This window comes from Lycium ferocissimum, chromosome 8 (genome assembly GCF_029784015.1).
Source record: "Lycium ferocissimum isolate CSIRO_LF1 chromosome 8, AGI_CSIRO_Lferr_CH_V1, whole genome shotgun sequence".
NCBI lineage: Eukaryota > Viridiplantae > Streptophyta > Magnoliopsida > Solanales > Solanaceae > Lycium > Lycium ferocissimum.
Window position 1 is genome coordinate 5,108,696 of NC_081349.1, and position 22,753 is coordinate 5,131,448.

The following is a 22,753-nucleotide window of genomic DNA, read 5'->3' on the forward strand; positions in this document are numbered from 1 at the left end:
GATCTTGCCGTCCGGCTAAAGCATATAAGCGGGGCTGTGTGGCACCTGAAGTAGATACTCCCCCTCGGCCTCTACCTCGGCCTCGCCGGAATGCGGGGAACACCCCCCTATATAGGACGTCCGATGAAGAACCGACCGCTGATCCTGTGGGCTGGGTCCTAGCTCTACCGCTCATCGACGGGCAATCTCTCATCATATGCCCTACCTGACCACAAGCGTAACAAGCATCTGAACCCCAGCGGCCCGTCCCGAATGTAATCTACCGCACGGCCGCATCGTGGTACTAGGAGGTCTCCTCTCGACTATAATCTCCCCCAAACCGAGAACACAGGGCCCTCGAACTCGGCCCCGTCCGAACGGAAAGAGCGATCAAATCTTACCTGCGTAAATCGGGGAGGTGCACTCGTCACTGACTGGCCTGAGTGCCTAGAATGTGTCTGCCTTGATCCCCCTCTATAATCACCGCCTGTGCCCATAGATCTGGCCCTTTTGCTTTGCCCTCTATCAACATCACGATCACCCCTCTGTGGAGGTTGTTGTCCCTCCAAATTTTGGGCATGGGCCTGAATGCGGGAAATATCCATTCCGTCTTGCAATGAAGGCGTTAAGCAGTCTTTAAATAAATGTGGCCCTAAGCCACTGACAAATCTATGCACCCGATTTCCCATATCGGCCACCATAGTCGGGGCATATCTAGCCAAGGAATTAAATTGAAGGCTATACTCCCGGGCGCTCATATTCCCTTGCTTCAAATTTAGAAATCTATCTGCTCTAGCTCGGCGGACCTCGGGTGGCAAGTAATGGCGGATGAAAAGCATCTACAAATTCTTGCCAAACGGGAGGAGGCGCATTCCTCTTTTCTCGACGCTATCCAATTATTGTACCATAAAATCGCCACATCTCGGAGTCTATATGATGCCAACTCCACTGATTCGGTCTCGGAAGCATGAATAATCCGCAATGTTCTCAACATTTCATCAATAAAGCCTTGCGGGTCTTCATCCGGCTTTGACCCAAAGAATTTCGGAGGATTTAGGCTCATGAAGTCTCGGGCTCTAGTACTAGCTGAACGATCACTTGGGCCCGCATTTTGCCGTTGTGCCTGAGCGGCAACCAACTGTGTCAATAAATTAATAGCCTCGGTCACTTGTTGACCCGATGTAGCCGGTGGAGGAACTGGAGGCATAGGAGCTGGAACAGAAGCCCCTTCTTACTCTTCCGTAATAGGCGGAGTAGTGGAGGCATTAGATAAAGCCTCATGATGTGATTCTCCCTCATCTATATTCATAGGCGGCTCTCTTTTGGCCCGCCTTTTTGTCGTAGTCTTGCCCTTCTGGGCGGCTTTAGCTTTCCCTTTTGGCGGCATTTCTGAAATCACAACATACTCATTAGGGAGGATTAAATCTTATACTCGGCTCTATCGCACGATCTCATATGAGGAAAGATGGTCGCTTTTCCTAAATGCCCTGTAGCCTCCTGTTTATTAGCGTGGCGCGCAACACACCATAAACAAGACTCTACTAGACACGGCTCGTAGACACTTCCTAGGACCGAACCGCTCTGATACCACTTCTGTCACGACCCGAACTACGGGCCGTGACGGGTATCCGGGGCTAACCACCGAACACCACTCATATTACTGCTTATCTGCCCTCATTCATAACATATATTCATAATCATAGAAATCTATCATCATTTGAAACACATTTACTTTTATAAACATAGGCCCTTCGGCTATCAAAATAATATATACATATACATATATATATATATACACATGACTATGGGACCATAAAAGCTACCCACACATTCGCGTATCTACGAGCCTCTACTAGAGTACTAGACATATGGGCGGGACAGGACCCCGCCATGCCCAATCATGAATATATACATATTTGTACCAAAAGAATAATCAATGGCACCTCTAGAAAATGGAGTGCTCTCTGGTCAGCTGCTAGCTCCTATGAGTTTGGATCACCTCCCTGTCTACCTGTGGGCACGAACACAGCGTCCGAAGAAAAGGGACGTCGGTACGAATATTGTGTACTGAGTATGTAAGGCATAAACAATAATAAAATATCAATGAAATAAGGAGACATCAAATGAGGAGCAATCATGATCGATTGAATCATAAAGGAAATTATACATGCATGGCTTACTCTCATAATCATCATCATGTCATATATGCATAAATGTATAACCGCCCGACCATACAGGTACGATAATGTGATAATTAGCATTAGCATTAGCCTGCGTCCAGGCCTCCCGCGTCCGGGGTATCATCTCATGCCGCCCACTAGTGGTGTCTGCCCATGCCATTTGGCCATGGTGTATACGCTGCCCGCCTTAGCGGTGACTGCCCGGCCATATAGGCGCGGTGTGATATCATCATATGCTCATCATAGTATACTCGTCATAATATGCTTATCATAACTCATCATAGTATGCATAATATACCTATAGCAATATATACGCAGACTCATAGATAATCATACTTTATCGGGGTGACGTAAGGTCATGGACCCCGATGTCATTATGGAGCATTCATAAGTATTCCGCCTCACCTTGAAGGAACAAGCATAAGGTGAGTGTATATAATGATCAACATCAATGGAGTATGGATAACTTCTTTAACTTAATAGGAACATCATATTATAACTATAGCTCTCTAGACTTAAGCTTATCGTTATCATCATTATCGCATAATCGTAGCATATCTCTTATCTCGTATGCTATTCATGAACAAGGATTCATAGTCTTCTTGAAGATGGAACATTCATAATAAAAGAGGAAATTCATGCCATAGGACTCATGCCTTAGAAAGAAAGGACTAGCCTCACATACCTTTGTCGTTTAATTACTCTATTGCTTGCTCGTTCTCCTTTTATGCTCACGTCTTTACCTTCAAGAGAGTTCGTATCGTCATTAGCTAGGCAATTACAAGAACATGCTTCTTAAGGCTAAAGAAAATTGGGCAGCATTTCCTTTGTTTATACTACTTTCCGCCATATTCCATATCAACTCCCAACATTCATAACAACAATCACAATATTACTATCAACAATCGTCATTCATTTACATTATTCGCATTTCACAATTTCATTCCAATTCTCCATAATCATGACCAAAGTCCATTATCGCATTCTTCCACATATAATACTCATTCCATGTTCTAAATATCATTTATAACGTGTTTATAATCTCAACATATCCATTTCCATGATTCATTCCAACTACTATTCCACAATGACATTATTCACCCATTTATAACCCATTTGCTATACTCTTATAATCCATGTGCTTCAACTTAATAATACTTCAAACAACATAGAAAGATCATAAAACTTACCTTAAATGATAGAGGAATAAGCCTTGGATGACAATTCACCCTTTCCACCAAAACCCTATTTTTCCTTTCTTGAGATTTCTTGAGTTTGATGGCCCTAATGAAGTTTCATAGGCTTGATTCACTTCAAATCTTGTTATTGACCCTTGATTTCCCTCTTTCTTGGATGAAATTCTTGAAGTTGGATGACTTTAATGAGGTCCTTCTTGAGATTTCAGTTTGATTCACTTGATTTCTTGTTATTGACCCTTGATTCCCTCTGTTTCCTTATGGATGAAATATAGAGAAGATTCTAGAGGTCTTGAGAGGTTGAAGACGTTGGTGGAAATGAATAAAATGAAGTGGGCATCATATATATAAACTTAGAACATTTCAGTCGTCGGGAGTTCCACGGATAAAATTCCACGGTCTGTGGAACCCAGTGTTGGCCATGGAACTGGTCGTGGTTCATGACCAGCCATCCACCTTCTCTGCTGGCTATTCCACGGACACATCCACGGTCCGTGGATCATGATGTTGTCCGTGGAACATGGCCGTGGAACTCACAGTTCCACCGGAATGGTTCTCGTCGTTTCGTTTGATCTCCAATCCTTATGGATCCTTCTTAGCACTTGTCCATGACTTCATTATTAATCTAGGGAACATCATAACTCTTATCCAAAACATCCTTAAGGCATCATTAACTCAATACTCATAATTTTTCCCGACACACTAACTTATAACTCGGTTTCCTTAACAACTTTCTTTCTTCATTCCGAATGTCTTTGGAAATCTTAATTAGGACTGTCAATTACTATTTCTTACTTATCCGAACCTCGTATTCATCACGCCCTTCACGAGCCTACTCACTTGTATGCTAAGGGGAAATTTTCGAGGTGTAACAGGTTGTTAATGGATGCCGTGCTAACATCGACTCATCTCCACAACCAGACCGCCTTTCGAAGGGCTGAGAGAGCAAGGATCGAGAGAGCTTCATCATCATCCATTGGAGAACATTTCTGTTGATTTTTACTTTATGCTTTATGATCTTTTGTAATCCCGTAGGGAAAAATATTATTAATGAAATTATGATTTAGGGGGCAATGGTTTAATGCAAATGACACGTTCATGTTTCTAATCGATTAGGTTGACTGCTTTAGAAATGCGACTAGCATAATTTATTGCATGATTATATGATTAAATGCTTATGCGTTTCATGTATTTTGTTTAAATAATTGTTTGATCCTATGTTCCGATCACTATCTCAAAGATAAACACAAGGAAATACCAGTTAGCCAAAAACCACAAAAATAGAAAACTAATCCTTTACACCTCTCAAAAGGGTTGATTTGCTACCAATGGACGGACGAAGAAATCAAAGCAACACCGTTAGCGAGAGTGAATAGTCCTTTAGTCAGAAGATTCGCAAGCTAGAAGAAAAGATCGAATTTGTCTGAGCCAAGATCAGAGAGGCCAAACAGATTTTGAACCTAGCTGAGAATCCACCAAAAGAGGCTACAGAGTTGGAGCGTTATCAAGAGAGCCTGTCAGACAAGGCCAAGGGAATGACACAAAGCTACGTGCCTTTAATGGTCAAAATCGAGACTCTCGAGGAAGAGGATTAAGATCTTAAGGAGGAATCCGAGCCGCAAGAGCAAACTTGGCTATCTAAAGATGTCACACCCCGACCTTACTAGGGTGTGATGGGCACCCGACCCTCCTCAGAGTCGAGCGAACCCTTAACGTTCGCGCTACTAAAACCTGCCATTTCAAAAATTTTAAAACAACATGAAACCTTTCAAAATAGAAATCACTGAACCTTTAGTCAATCACGTAATTTTTATCAACCAACAACATCTGAAAATACACACCCTTTAACATCTATAATTGATTTGCGCTCCTCGACACTCTAGCCGCGGGACAACCGTCTCGCAAAGTCTCTAGGATATACAAATACCATGACATAAATGCCCGACTCGGCAACACTCCGAACTGAAATGGAGCTCGCCAATCCGCGGAAACAACTCCTAGCAAAGTCTTCTCTTCATCCGGGTGTACTGCGTGGCATGAAAACGCAGCCCCCGAAGAAGGAGGGTCGATGCGGGATATGTGCCGAGTATGTAAAGCGATTACAAATAACAACCATCGCTCAATTTAGAAGAAAAGAAATCACAATCAAGCTCATTACTGCACCCTCGGCCGAAAATATAAATGTATACATGGGGTCCTAGAACAATCCTTAAGTAAATAATACAAATGAACACACATTCCTTAAGCAAAGGATGCAACCTAACCCGTGTGTCGCCTCCGACATACCAATGAAATAGTCCCTTCGGACGGCCGCTTCCGGCGCAATAATAATGATGGCCCCTTCGGGCATTGCCGCTTCCGGCATAATGATAATGATGATAATAATAATAATAATAATAATAATAATAATAATAATAATAATAATAATAATAATAATAATCCCCTTCGGGTGTGCCGGTCCAGCGCATACGTCTATCCCGGCCCCATCGGACATGCGGCCCCGACGTAAAATGATGGCCCCTTCGGGCATGCCGGTCCGACATACGTCTATCCCGGCCCCACGGACATGCGGCCCCGGCATCCCTGCCCCTTCGGGCATGCCACTCGTGACATACGGCTATCCTGCCCCATCGGACATGCCACTCGTGACATACTACTAATCCTAGCCCCTTCGGGCATAATGATAATAATAATGAGATATCGCACCCCCCGCCGGAGTGGTTTTGAAAAGTTTAAATAATAAAATCTCACACCCCCATCGGAGTGGTTTTGTACGCACCCCCTCGGAGTGGTTTTAGAAAAGCCTTAGAAAATAATATATCACACCCCCTTCGGAGTGGTTGTAGGAAAGCTTTAGAAAATAATATATCACACCCCTTCGGAGTGGTTTTAAGAAAGCTTTAGAAAATAATATACCACAACCCCCTTCGGAGTGGTTTTAGAAAATCGGACTTTATACTTTCTTTAGCTCTTTAGTGTAAAACAAGTTTCAAGGTGATTCGGTTACACTTATGCAAGTTATAGATGTTTGAACATTTTTCTCAACAAGGGGTAAGGAATCTAATTCAATTACATTGAATGAATAGCACTCAATTTCAAACTCGGATTTCCATGAAATGAATAACCCCCGAGGCTCAAATCCAAACTTAGTACCCCTAGGACATGCCAAAAGAAGGAAAGGGACAGCTTTACATACCTTTTCCGCTTCTTAAGCTTCTCCAAATTCGAATCCCGTTTTCTCCAAAATCTACAAATGGTCATGTTTACCAATTGTGAGTTATAGCTTCCAAGAGTTCAACTTAAATTCATGTTTGTCTACCGAAATTTCGGCAAAGCATTTCCCCTATACATATAGCATCCCCGAGAATCTAACTCGGCAAATTGTAATCAACAACAATCCCGGAATGCAACCCGGCCAAACCAACAATCATAACAACAATATCAATACTCAACTCACAACATGTTCAAGACATTCTAACCCAAATCTTCCAATTTCCATAAGAACTCCAACAATACATTTATTTCTTTCAAACTCATAAATTATGTCAACAATCCGCATGCTAACGATCATCATTCTTATGCACACAAGAATTTATTTTAAAATCATATTGCTCTCCAAAACAGCCCGCAACATTTCCGACTTCCATTTGAGTCGTCAAACCTTCATTTTCACCACATAATCTACAACAATCAACAACCAAAATACTATATAAAATGAGTTCATTATATTTTTCTAAAATCGGCCCCTACACGGCCCAAGTTCCAAGCTACATAATTCCATGAATTCCGTTCATTTTTACATGCCAAACATATGCAACCATCCATAACAACATCAACCAACACTAAATGAATTTAGTTCTACACGTTTATACTACACTACATATATTCGGCTACAACATAATACACCAAAATCTCATGAATTCCATTCATCTCCACACTCTACAACACACAAACCATGCATAGTATATGAAAGAGGAGATGGAATCCTTACCTTTTTCCTCCAACTTCTTTACTTGTCCCAAATGCGAAAACGATGAAACCAACGGTTTATCTTCCGAGATAATTATACCACGTCGAAGAGCGTCTTGAACTTAATAAGAATACAAGAGAATTACAATTTTTGGACCAAGATTGAAGGCTAGGAATTTTTTCTCTTTCCTTTTCTCTTCTCTTTCTCTTGGCTGTTTTCCTCTCTTCTTTTTTTTTTCTTTGAATTTTCTGGAAAGTTTTGGAACTGTTTTTGCTGAAAAAAAATAAGGTTCTGTCCCTTTTAAAAAGCGCAACGTCGGGTTACTTGTAGCAGTACTGTAGCAGTACTGTAGCAGCCGACCTACTGTAGCAGTCTTGTAGCGATCTGTAGCGGTACCGCGGGATTCTTGTTCCTGCGTCGATAGTTCAGTTTGTAACGTCTATAATTCTCTACTCCGATGTCCTATCAATGAACGGTTTGTTGCATTACAAACTAGACTCGACGAACTTCATTTTAGGCTTTTAAAACACCTTAAAACTCCACATATACTATGAGATATGCGCCTCCATAGTTGACTTAAAAATTCGCCTAAAGATTTCCCAAATTTTCGTCGAACTTATTTTCTTCAATTTACTCGATCTCGAAATATTCCAACGCACAAAATGCGGGATATAACAAAAGAGGCCAGCACCACCGCTTCTGTGGCCCAAGATGAGAACAACGACTTGACCCAAGGACTCATTCGTCCACCATCGCAAACTTCATAGGCAATTGCTCTTAAAGCCATTGCTTGTCCCTATCATGTCATGCCAAAGCATATGCGATGCGAAGAAATCTTTGGGAAGATGATTAGTGTAGGTGCTACATGTACTAGCTATGAGAAGCTACCACCTTGCGCACTAATCTATGCACACAAAAGGTGCCCGTTTCACACGAATCAACCTGGCCACACTGTGAACTAGTGCTTGGCCTAAGAAGAAGGATCATGAGAATGATTGATGACAAGACAATCCATAAGTTATGGGGACCTCAATCTTTATTGGTCCACGAAACGGTCACTGCAAATGAAGTAATCACTTTGGACACCCACATTTGGCGTTACGACTTTACCATCTTTAAGGACTCGTATGCTAGTATTTTACAGAAGTTAGCAAGCACCGGAAAGGTCCGTCTAGTCAAGGCCGCCCTCATCGGGTGGGCTAAGTCAGCAAAGGATTTGCTTATTTCATTCGGGAGCACCGAGGCATGATATCGACGAATGTGAAGTTTCAAGTTTAAATTGGAACACTTGGTCCATACCGGGGGAGTCTGGGTAGTACTCGCACCCTGTTATTAGGAAGTAGGTCCTTCAGCCAAACAAATGTTTGTAAGGAAAAATACCTGTGCCCATCTCGAGGAGAGGTCCTCGTTTGGGTAGATTTAAGGGACGGTCCTTTCTTGCAATTTTAAAGTTTGTCCTCCTCCCTTTTTTTTTATATATAAAATAAACTACGTCCGACCTGATGTCCCAAGAAGGGATACGTAGGAAGCCCTTATCGGGCCTGGTCTGGAAAGCTTTGGGTAGTATAGGTTTAGGAAAATATTTTCTATGTAAACCGAACTACGGAGGGCCCTGATTTCCTGAGGAGGTATGCATAGGCAGTTTACGTAAGACTCGGTCCCTATATTATATATATATATATTTTCGCATAGTTATTTAGCGTAAGCAAGCGTCAAGAAGACTGTCCAAAGCAAATCAGGCATAGACTGTCATACCAAAATCCAAAGTGACTCAAAAAGCCAAAATACCCCAAAACCTCAGAATCGAGGATCAATCAAACATTTAAATCAAATACATGAATATTGTGTGCTCTATGTGCTTATATGCCAACTACGTGTGATATCTTGCTTTTCTATTATTGTCTAATGCACTAACGTCACTTTCTTTTGAGTTGTTTTTCTCTTATAAAAAAGGTTGATCTGTCTTGTTCCACGCTGGCATACTTCACTAAATCCAAAGATGCAATAGCATCCCTTTCGTAACAAGACAGAGGCAAAACAACAATGGCTGATACTTTAGAAAACGAGCACACTTAGAATGAACTCGTCATCTGGGACTCTCCGCCTTGAATCCAAAAGAGTCCTCGCACTCCGAGGACGTCATAAACATGTCGCTGGAGAAACTTGCTGACCTTCAGGAGAAGGTCACAAGAGCCGAAATGGCTAAAGAAACATCTGTTGAAGCAAGGAAGCCTCCTCCGCCTTTTCTATCTCTATACTCACCATTACCCGAGCATTTTCCCAGCTATCCCACCGAAGCAATACCACACCCCGCTAACCTGAGAACATCCTACCACACCCCACCACCACTCAACACTGCCTAAATTCTTGGAACCGTCCAGTCAGTACTCTCATACCAAGCACCTCAGCCTACTCACATCCACACTACTGTGTGTCCAAGCATCGTCTCTTTACCAACCGCAAAGACCACCTTCATGGCCAAAAGCCATCCCACACACTCATCATTTTCTTTCCATACCCCTATCACGTTAAGTGTGTTCTCCCCAGATCATCAGGAACTCAATCACTATGAGTAGATGGAAAAGGCTTGGAGAGCCGAACAAGATAGGCGCGATAAAGAAATAGAGCACAAGATGGCTGAAATGCTGGAACAGTCTACGAGAGCCACTCAAGGCAACGAGATTAAGCTACGATGATCTTTGTATGCATCCGGGCTTAGATTTTCTCGAGGGCTTCAAAGTGCCTAAGTTTGAAATGTTCAACGGAATAGGCAATCCCATGGCCCATCTACGAGCCTATTGCGACCAACTGGTTGGTGTCAGGAATAACCCAACACTTATCATGAGACTATTCAGCCGAAGTCTAACCAGAGAGGCCTCTGAATGGTTCACCACACAAGACATGAGACGATGGGCCACGTGGGAAGACATGGGAGGATCTTTTATGGAAAGGTTCTGATTCAACATTGAAACAGTTCTTGATCGGTATTACCAAAAGCAAGTCAAGCAAAAGTCAATGGAAAACTACCGCGAGTATGCGAGTATATGGAGGGTTGAAGTACACGCTCGAGTACAACCACCAGTGAGCGAGGAAGAACTAGTCTCCATTTTTATCCAGTCATAAGAAACAAACTTCTATTATCAAATGCTCCCGATAGCCAGAAGGTCATTCTCTGAACTGGTAAAAATAGGGGAGGCCATATAAGATGGTCTCAAATCTGGAAGGATCATAAGCATAGCTAGCAAAGCTGCCGGACAAAGCACTGTGGAACTTGCTAGAAAAAAGAAAGAGGACGTGGCAAACGTTTCCCATACTCCTAGCCTAAAAACCCAAAAGAGGGAGGAACTACAATCTTCAGTCGAAATCTATCAATCACCACCCCCAAATGCCTACACACCTATACCATACAGCTATGTGCCCTTTTAATACGCAAAACCCACTTTCCAAACACCACCACTAAATTAACATGCTCTACAAACGAACTATCAAGCTCCAAAAATGACCTTTCAAACACCACCCTTGAACTACCAAGCTCCATATCAAATTACCAAGCTCCAACACCTGCCTACAGAGCTCCACAAAATAACCCACCAACGAATTACCTAAACCAACCACTACCACATACCTACAATTTGTCACGTCCTAACTTCGAGAAGAAGACTGCCCGTGTGTTCACTCCTCTATTGGAAACAAGAACCAAACTGTTTGAAAGATTAAACACTATAGGAATGATCCAAGCGATCCCGCCAAAGGCTGCCAATCCTGGAAATAGATTCTTTCGAATGGACCAAACGTGTGCTTACCACTCTAGGGGAAACGGACACTGTACTGAAGACATCATCAACCTAAAGCATAAGATACAAGATTTGATCGACAAGAAGGAAATCACTCTTCAGACTGCTATACCAAACGTGAACACCAATTCCCTGTCTAATCATGGTAATAACTCGATCCACATGATAGAAAGGGAGGAAGATTAGGCTGTATGCACGTCTGTGATCCGAGATCCAGTTTAACCCCTAGAGCAAATAGTAACGTCACTCACAATACAAGAGGGCCTGTAATTTAAGGTGCTAATCCCCGCGCCAATCATAGCTCCAGTTTCTCAAGAAGTGATAATCATACCAAGGAAATAGTTTGTTATGCATACGACAGTTGCCCATGGGATGACACGGTCTGGGAGATGTTATACTCCAAAAGAATTGGCCCAAGAAGCGCCAAGGAAAGAGGGGAATCAAAGGAGAACCATTACTGAGGGCGAGGCCGAAGACTTCTGGCGCCGGATGTAGCCCAAAGAATATTCCATTATAGAACATCTTAAGAAGACACCAACCCAGATATATGTGCTAGCATTAATACTAAGTTTGCCTTAACACCGTCTGGCCCTAATGAACTAGATGAGGCCCATGTCCCCATAGGGACAAGCAGTGAAAACCTGGCCGAGATGGTCGTGCACGTCATGGGAGAACACCAAATCTCTTTCACTAGTGAAGAATTGCCCAGGAAAGGCACAACATACAACAAAAAGCCACATATCACGGTAATGTGTTGAAACAAAGTGCTAACACGAGTTTTAATCGACAACAGCGCTGGTCTCAACATTTGCCCTAATTCGTCAAAGCCGCACGAATATAAGAGCCTTTGATGGAGCTCAACATGATCTCATTGGGGAAGTCGATCTTTTTGTCCAAATAGGGCCCGCTAAATTTAACATCGAGTTCCAAGTCATGGAGATAGCTGCTAACTACAATTTGTTGTTAGGAAGACCATGGATTCACATAGCAGGAGCCGTATCGTCCTCACATCATCAGGCCAAAAAATTTGTGAAAGATGGCCATAAGGTTGTAATTCATGGAAAGGGTATTATCCATAACTACCCAGACAACTCGGTGCCAGTCATCGAAGAAATTCCCAATGGAACAGATTTCCACATAGTGTAATTAGTGGGGGCTACTCACAAAGAAGATTCCGCATAGATGCCCATGCCTGCGGTCTACAAAATGATCGCCACAACTATGCTCCAAAATGGGTTCGAACCCGGATGAGGTCTCATAAGGGGTCTACTCGGCATCACAGAGCTAATCCTCATTCCATAAGACAACTTCAACTTTGGGTTGGGGTATGCTTCCAATGATGATGAGATTTCCAAAGCCAATATGAAGAAGAAAATCCCTGCGAAGCTACGCAAGCCAATCCCAAATTTGTACTAGTCATTCCCAGTTAGGATGCCCATGCCGAATGATGGAAGCACAGAAGATGGGTTAGGGATACTATTTTGAGAGGATGATTGTCTAGTGGTGCTGGAAGACTGCACCGAAGAGCCCACCATCCGCGATGCTGATCCGAGCGAGCAACTATCCAACTGGACCTCTACCTTGCTCTTGGCTCTTCAGTAGAGAAATGATGTGTCACGACCCAACAAAAGGGCCATGACAGGTACCCGGTACTAGCTACTGAGCACCCCTTATCATACTACTCATCACTCAACCTGTGCAATCATAGTTCCCAACAGACTTGCGGTGGAATGGTCACTAAATATATTCACAAAACATGCATATATACATAACCTCTCGAGGTGTCAAAAGTGATATACAGAAATATACACTAAGGTGATCATGAGATATCTATTACCCACACATATGTATCTACGAGACTCTAACTAGAATACTGAACATCAGGACGGGATAGGACCCCGCCATGCCCCCAAATATGTGCACAAAAGCATGTACCGATAAGCGGCAGCTCTGGAGTAGTGGAGTGCTTCTGCAAGCTGCTGACAAGGCTCCTAGGGATCTGTACCATCTCCCTGTCTACTTGTGGGCATGAACACAGCATTCGCAAGAAGGGACGTCAGTACGAGTAATGTACTGAGTATGTAAGGCATGAACAGTAATGTAATAGGACATATGGAGCATAACATGAGATAGGAGAATAACCTGTACATCTGGACGCCTCTTAGGGTGGATACGATGCATGCTTAACTTTCTTTGAAAAACATTTCTTATACATGTCTACATAAAATAAAACATATGATAGTGCCGAGGAACGTCGGCCCGATCCATTTAACCATATACCCCGCGTCTCGGCATATATCATATAAGTAGCATGCATGAGAGCCCAAGGAAAGTTATAACTCTATCGGAGTGACATAAGGTCGGTAACCTCCGATTATATTATGGAATGATCATCGCTCTATCTCACCTTGAAGGAACAATTATTGTAAGGTGAGACCAACAACAATGAATAAAATTAAGAAAGTCACGAAAGTAGCTCAATAATCTCATAAAAACATCGATCTCATAACTTGAGACGTTCATCTATAAAAACACCATCATCATAATCATTGTAGAAAGTATTCTCACTTTTAACATCATCATTGTCATCGTAAAAACATGTTCGTCGCTGTTACCACAAGAGCTCACATAATCATAACCTTTGGTTTGGAAAATACGAGCATTTTGGAAAAACATTTATGGGTTATCGGGAAAGGAATCATGCTTTGGAGTCATAAACATCTAACTTTTGGAAACAAGGAAGTTATGAAAACATTTATGAAGTCGCACCATAGGAATCATGCCTTTAAAAGAAAGGGACAAGCCTTAACATACCTGTTCGACCTCCTATTGGTTACGCTTATCCGTCCCAGCTCGTAAATCTACATTCGAGAGAATTTACACTAACATTAGACTCTTTACCGCCCACTTGTTCCAAGTTTTCAAATCAAACTATTTTATATTCTGCTGAAAATCGGGCAAAGATCTCCCCTGTTTGTATGCCTAACCCGAATTCTCAATTCAATAACAAACAATAACAACAACAATACCAACATCAATAACATCATTTCCAATACCAGAGTATTTCATAAAACAACCCACACGCTATTTTCCAGCTTCCACAATTAATCAACTCACCATACAATTATTTAACCGCTCTATCTTCGTGAATAAGCCGGTATTAACATAAATAGAAAGAGATTCATACCTTTCTCTTGATAATACTGCAATATCTTCACTTCTCCACCATAGACTTAAGCCACAACGTATTACTATACAATTTTGTAGTCATAACTATAGGCAGTCTGGATCGAAATTTGAGAATTATACCTAGTTTAGGCTAAAAAGTTAGTGTTGGGAGTTGGGAGGAAGTCTCCAGATTTTTGGAGAAGGCTTGGGGTGTTTGATGAAGAAAATGAGGGGTAAGCCCCCTTTTATAACGGTCCAGGTTCTGCCTGGACCGACTTAAAATTCCTTCAGCGTGATCGCGCCGCCTTAATTTTTCTGCGTGCGCGTTTGTTCAGTAAAAAAGTCATAACTCTTGATCCCGATATGGTATGAGGGCCCAAGATCAATGGTTGGAAAGCTAATTCAATTATCTACAACTCTAATTTATTGGTGTTTTCCCAAATTCCAAACTTATAATGGAGTTTTGGCCTCTTCAAGTCAGATCATCCGAAAATGTTTCCTTAAATCGTCCTTTTGGAGGGCTTATGCCCATATTTGGCTTAAGGGTCCTTCTTAGGACTTCCTTAACTTCCCATGTACTACTCATATATTTCTTCATATGTCCTTTATAAAACCCCAGCATGTGGGCCCTACTTAGCTTACAGTAGCTAGGGCTTTCATCAAGCAACGTACTAACTGATTTACACCATATGGTCTCCAAGTATCATATGTATATTATTATTACACTCTTATAATATAACCTTCATCCCGAACTTGGGCCTCAAAATTGCTCAGCGCGTTCGCGCCTCGTGGTGGCGCATTCGTGCTGTGTTGGCCCTTGGCCTTCTGCGCGTTCTCGCCACTCCCTGGCGTGTTCGCGCAGACCATTTTCATGGCCTGCCAGCCCGACTTGTAATGTCCATATCTCCTTACCCGATGTCCTATCGAGGAGCGATTTGTTGCGTTAGAAACTAGACTTCCCGAACTTCACTTTAGACTTTGTTTCACTTCAACACTCTTAATATACTAAAAGATATTCTTCCTCCCAGTTAGACTAAAATTTTCATACCAACCCTTGCCCAACTTTCCTTCAAAGCCTCAGAAGCTTAAACTCCTTAGTTCACTTGTTTTCCAATCCGTCTATAACCTGTTACGCAAACTTGAACTCGTATAATTATAAAACGAGCACCTATGATCTTGCATCTTTTTGACAATAACTTCGATGTCTGCAATTGAATAGCTACACCTAACGAATCTCAACGTACAGAAACTATGGGGTGTAACATGATGAATTTATGCTTTAAAATCGGTGAGAATCGGTCAAGGCCCGGTTACTCGCCATTTGCACTTTTAATTACCTCGTGATGTTTTCAAACAATGGGAACGACTCGATGTTGATCCGAGTCAGGACCACAGTTTGTATTTCTTTTCAGTCAAAATTAATGAAGCCTCGAGTTATGATAACTTTTCTTTTATTTACTTACACGTATGTTTCATACTAACCTTGCTTTGCCTTGATTTTTTCAGTAATAAAAATAATAAAACAACCTTAAATGTCATGACATGTCGCAAAATGAATGAGTCGAGTGATGTAGGAGAAGAAGAATACGAAGAGTACGACGAGGAGCCAATGTTGCCTGAGGGTCTCGTATAGGAAGTAGAGCAGTTTGAGAATGAACAAAAGCCGAACCTAGATGAAACAGAAGCAATCAATCTAGGCGATGATGAAACGATCAAGGAAATTATGATAAGTGCACATTTGGAAGCGCCTACAAAAGAAGAGCTAATAAACTTACTGGAGAGAATGTGGATATTTTTGCATGGTCATATGATGGTATGCCGAGACTAAGTACCAGCATAGTAGCCCACAGATTACCCATCAATGCGGGTTTCACTCCTGTCAAGCAGAAAACCAGGCATTTTAAGCCTGATCTTAGCATCTGCATCAAGGATGAAGTGGAAAAATAGATTAAGTCTAGAGTAGTGGAATTGTATTTAAGATCCTGATACATTTTCGTCGCCCCCGGATGAACAAAATAACGGGAACAATGGGCTTCCTCCAAAATCTGATGATGTAATCCTACAACGTTCGGAACACACAATCTGCCTCGACATCTGAGAACTCCATCTGTAGAAATCTCAAAGGATGACTTCTTCTTCTGAGGAAGTGTATTTCTGTAATGAACTAGTATGGGATCCTCATACTGGAGTTCTTTCACCTCAACTACTAGCGACGAAACAACTGAATTCTGAATGGTAACTCCTATATTGCCCGAGTCCATTACTCGAACTCGTAGGCTAGCTAACTGCTAAAGCTCACGAGCCAACTCCCTCTTCTTTGGCTGAACATTACATAAGCTTCCCATAGATCTATGGCTAAGAGCATCAGCTACGATGTTTGCCTTCCCGAGATGATATAGAATGCTAACATCATAATCTTTCAACAACTCCAACCATCGCCTTTGCCATAAATTCAACTCTTTCTGCTTGAAAATATACTGGAGACTCTTGTGATCTGTATAAATATCAACATGAACACCATACAAATAATGTCTCCACATCTTCAATGCGTGAATTACAGCAGCTAAATCAAGATCGTGGGTTGGATAGTTTTTCTCGTGTTTTCGCAGCTGTCTAGAAGCATAAGCAATAACTTTACTATGCTGCATTAACACACAACCCACCCCTACTCCTGAAGCATCATAATAGACAACATAGCTTTCCAACCTTTCAGGAAGTGTCAGAACTGGGGCCGAAGTCAATCAATTTTTCAGCTCCCGAAAACTGTGCTCACAAGCATCCGTCCATTGAAATTTAGCTGATTTCTGAGTCAGCATCGTCAATGGTGCAGAAATAGAAGAAAAGCCTTCTATAAATCTTCTGTACTAACTGGCCAAACCCAGAAAACTACGAACTTCCATAGGTGTTGTAGGCCTTGGCCAAGTCTTCACAGCTTTAATCTTCTGGGTATCCACCCCAATACCATCAGCTGAAATAATATGCCCCAGAAAAGTCACAGAATTCAACCAAAACACACATTTTGAAAATTTTACATACAACTCCCGAGCTTGAAGAATTCTAAGGACGGTACGTAAATGGTCTGCATGCTCTGCTTCGGATCATGAGTATGCCAAGATATCGTCAATAAACACAATCACAAACAAGTCTAGGAAAGGTCTGAACACATTGTTCATCAAATCCATGAACACTGCCGGTGCATTAGCCAATCCAAACGACATTAACCGAAACTCGAAATGACCATATCTAGTTTTGAAGGCTGTCTTTAGAATATCTTTCCCTCTAAATCTTACCTGGTGATACTCGGATATTAGATCTATCTTTGAGAACCACTTGGCACCCTGCAATTGATCAAATAAATCATCAATCCTTGGAAGCGGATATTTATTCTTGATCGTCACCTTATTCAGCTGCCTGTAATCAATACACATTCGTAAGGAGCCATCTTTCTTTCCTACAAACAATACAGGGGCTCCCCATGATGATGAACTAGGCCTAATAAAGGCCTTCTCGAGCAGATCCTTCAATTGCTCCTTTAACTCTTTCAACTCTGCAGGAGCCATTCTATAAGGAGGAATAGATATGGGTTTAGAATCCAAAGATCACATCAATAGCAAAATCAATCTCTCATTCTGGTGGAAGGCCTGGAAGCTCATCCGGAAATACATCTGGGAATTCATTCACCATAGGGATAGATTGGATAGTTGGCGACTCTGCCTCTATATCCTGAACCCGGACTAAGTGATAAATACAGCCTTTAGCAATCATCTTACTTGCCTTGAGATAGGAAATAAACCTACTTCTCGGAGACGTTGTATTTCCCTTCCACTCTAAAACTGGTCCTCCCGAAAATTGGAAACGAACTATTTTGGTTCTACAATCAATATTGGCATAGCAAGAGGCCAACCAATCCATACCCATAATGACATCAAAATCTACCATTTTCAACTCATGTAGGTCAGCCATGGTATGATGGTCACAAATCACAACCACACAATTTCTATATACCCAACTGGCTATTACTGGGTCACCGATGGGTGTAGACACTTCAAAAGGCTTAATTGGCTCAGGTTTCACTCTAATACGATAGGCATTATAAGGAGTAATATAAGACAATGTAGAACCTGGATCAATCAATGCATACATATCATGAGAAGATACCGATAATATACCTGTGACAACATCGCGTGAAGACTCAAGATCCTGTCGCGCCGCCAGAGCATAAATATGGTGTTGAGGACTAGTAGAACAAGGCGCTTCTCCTCTACCTCTGCCACGGCCGGCTGGTGTCTGTGAGCCATGCCGCGTAGGGTGTATAGATGATGAAGAACCAGCTGCTGACCCTGTGGCCTGGACCCTACCCCTACTACCTATCGATGGACAGTCACGCATGATATGGCCTGGCTGACCGTGGGCATAATAAACATTTGAACCTAATTGGCACTGTCCCCAATGTAGCTTACCGCACTGAGTATATCGTGGTAAGGGTGGTCTTGTCTAGCCTGAATCACCCCTATACTGAGAACTCAAAGCTCTGAAGCCCTGACCCGGCCTATCAAATCTCTGATTTATAAATCGTGGAGGTACACTAGTCGCTGAATAGCCTGAGTACCTAGAATATTGCTGCCTCTGCCCTTCTCTAAACTGGCTAGCCGTACCCGAGGATCTAGCCCTCTTACTATAACCCCTATCATGCTCACACTCACTCCTTTGCTGTTGTTGCCATTCTTCCAAATTCTGGGCATGGGCCTGAATGCGAGAAATATCCATACCTTCCTGAAGTGAGGTTGTCAAGCACTTATCCATCAAATGTGGCCCTAAACCATTCACAAACTGATGAACACGATCTCCCATATCAGCTACCATGGCCGGAGCATACCTGGCCAAAGAATTAAAATGGAGGCTATACTCTAGAGCACTCATGCTTCCCTGTGTAAGATTCAAGAACTTGTCAGCCCTGGCCCGTCGCACCTTTGGCGGTAAATAGTGTCGGAGGAAAGCATCTACAAATTCTTGCCATACCGGTTGTGGTGCGTTGACTCCTCTAGAAGATATCCAAACTGTATACTAATGAAACGCAATGTCCCGTAACCTATAGGAAGCCAACTCTACCGACTCAACATTCGAAGCATGTATTACCCGTAATGTTCTCAACATTCCATCTATAAAGCCCTGCAGGTCTTCGTCCGTTTTTTAGCCAAAGAATTCTAGAGGATTCAAACTGATAAAATCACGGGCTCTGGAACTGGTAGCCCTATCACCATGACCCGTACCTTGCCGCTAATGTTGAGCGGTGACTAACTGAGTCAGGAAATAGATAGCCTCTTTCACCTCTTGTCCTGAGGCATCTGGTGGAGGAACTGGGGGTGCTGGAGCTGGAGCTAAGGCTCATTCATGCTCCTCTGAAGCAAGCGGTGAGTGAGAGGACTGAGATAGAACCTCATTATGGGACTCAACCTCCTCTATATCTATTGGCGATACCCTCTCAGTCCGCCTTCCTGCCACTGTCATGCCCTTTTGGGCTACTGTAACTTTCCTCTTTATAGGCATCGCTGAAAACATAACACACTATTAAGGAATAAGGAATTCTTATATCATGGCTCTATCGCACGATCTATGACGAAGAAGAAGGTCATTCATTCCTAAATGCTTGCATCTTATTTATAAATGTGGCGTGCTTCACACCTATAAACAAGACTCTACTGGACACGGCTCGTAGACACACCCTAGGACGAACTGCTCTGATACCACTTTTGTCACGACCCAACCAGAGGGCCATAACGGGCACCCTGAGCTAAGCTACCGGGCACTTCTCATCATACATTCATAATCATCTCTAGGTGCGCCATATGGCTAACTCATAATTACCATGCATCAATTAATACAAATTCCATCGGACTAAGACATCTTTACATACACATCATTAACTATGCCCATATATACACAAGCCGACAAGGCTACCAAAATGATATACAAAATATAAACCGACAAGGCTGAGAGATATTTAGCTATACACAACTGTCTACGAGCCTCTACGAAGAGTATATAAAATCATAAAAATGGGACAGGACCCCTCCATGCCCATATATGTACACCAAAATAATAATACCAACTATTGCGGCTCTGGATCAAATGGAGCACCTCTATGCAATCACTTATGAAGCAGCCTAACGGTCTGGTCTATCTCCCTGTCTACCTGCGGGCATGAATGCAGCGTCCACAAATAAAAGATCGTCAGTGCGAACAATGTACTGAGTATGTAAGGTATGAATAGTAACATGATACAGCATGCAAAATAACATAGGATAAATGAATCATTTATACCTCATAATACCTCTTAAGCTGTTCATCATGCTTACTCAATCTTTTCTCTAAAGAAAACATTCCATACATGTACATATAATGATGCCATACCCGACCATGTAGGTTAGGTGCCATCGCTACCCGGCCATAACAAGGCTCGATGTTATCCGTACCTAACTGCAGTGGTGTGCACGCAATAGATATCGTACCCGGCCATAAAAGCTCGATGTCACAACAAAGTTACATAGATATATGACTAACATAAGTATCTGAGAGAAACATTACAACACTATCGGGGTGACATACAACACTTACTCAATCTTTTCTCTAAAGAAAACATTCCATACATGTACATATAATGATGCCATACCCGACCATGTAGGTTAGGTGCCATCGCTACCCGGCCATAACAAGGCTCGATGTTATCCGTACCCAACTGCAAAGGGTGTGCACGCAATAGATATCGTACCCGGCCATAAAAGCTCGAAGTCACAACAAAGTTACATAGATATATGACTAACATAAGTATTTGAGAGAAACATTACAACACTATCGGGGTGACATAAAATCGGTAAACCCTCTATTTCTATTACGGAATCATCATCACCATCATCATCACTATGAAGAGCTTTTACCAAAAGTATCTCAAGAATATTGAAAGTCATGAACTTCTAGCATTTCTAGGAATAGAACATTTTGAATATCTTAGATGGCATCTCTAGAATTTAAATCATCATCATAATTGTTATCATTATCATCACAAACAATATTGTCAACAATATCATGAGAATCTCGAAAATTATGAGCTTATAGCATTTATGGGAATGGGGATACTATGGATATCACGTATAAGTTCACAATAAGGAGACCATACCTTTAGAAAGAAGGGTTAGCCTTACATACCTTTACGTCTTCTTAACTGCTTAACGTTCTTCTCCAAAGTCCGAAAAATCTACATTCAAGAGGATTCATACCGAGGTTAAGTCTTGAAAACACTTCTAAGTTCAAACTATTGCAATTAACGAACTAACGAAATTTGGACAGCATTTCCCCTATTTTGTCAACTTTCACCATATCACAAAACAACTCCCAAACGACAATAATAACATTCATAATACCATATTCAAGAAGTTATATTCAATTCAATCTCAATTTATCCAAAGTCCCCTTTTCAAGTTCATCTCATGGTCACCTTCTTCACTTCAACATTTATGACTTCTCCACTTTAATTCTTTTCTTTTCCAAGGGTCACTAAACTTTTATATCAACTCAATCATGTAAATAATAGGAATATAATACCTTATTATAGAAGAACTTCACCTTCCCCAACTCCTTTCAAGACCAAGTTTATCACAACATTGAAGAGAAGCAAGAACAATCACCTTCTATGGATTCTCTTTGGTTTTTGATGTTGATCTTCTCTATTGATGATATGGAAAGGTTGGGAGTATTATGGAACCTTCAATAACTCTCAAGAAATCTTTAGAAGTGTGGGGAAATAAATGTGGAAGGCTGGGATGAAAATGGGATCCTTTGGGATTTAAAAAGGTGGCAAAGTCGCACCCCCGCACCAATTTGCGGTGGAGATGCGACCTAGCATAGTGGATATGCGGCCGCATCTCCCCTCCTATACATAAGGAGGAGGTTGGGAAGTGAGTCCAGCTGATTTGGTGAGTTTGCAGCCAGTTTGCTGCACAGCAAACTGGTCCACAAACTCCGATTTCCGGCGAAAAGTGTTCTTTTCGATTCGTTTGACCTCCAATCCTTATGGCACCTTCTTGGAACTTGTATAAAACTTCATTAACCATCTAAGGGGCCCTATATCTCCCCCTTCAAGGCAATTCTAAGAAATATACAACTCAAATGATATGAAAACTTCCCAAAACATGACTCAAACTCCAATTCTCCAACGAACTTACTTCCATCGCTACATATGGCTCTGAAACCTTAAGGCACATACTTGGAATTATTAGATAACATCCTTAACCTTATAAGGGCTTCATATGCACTTTTGGCTTGTGCTGGTTTACTCATAATGTAAACGACACGAAATTTTCAAGATGTAACAGCGTATCATTTGACTAACTATTTTCATTTCATTCTTGCGAGGTACATCTAATTAATATGGGTCCGCGAGATGAGATTCTACCAAAGACAAAGTGAAGT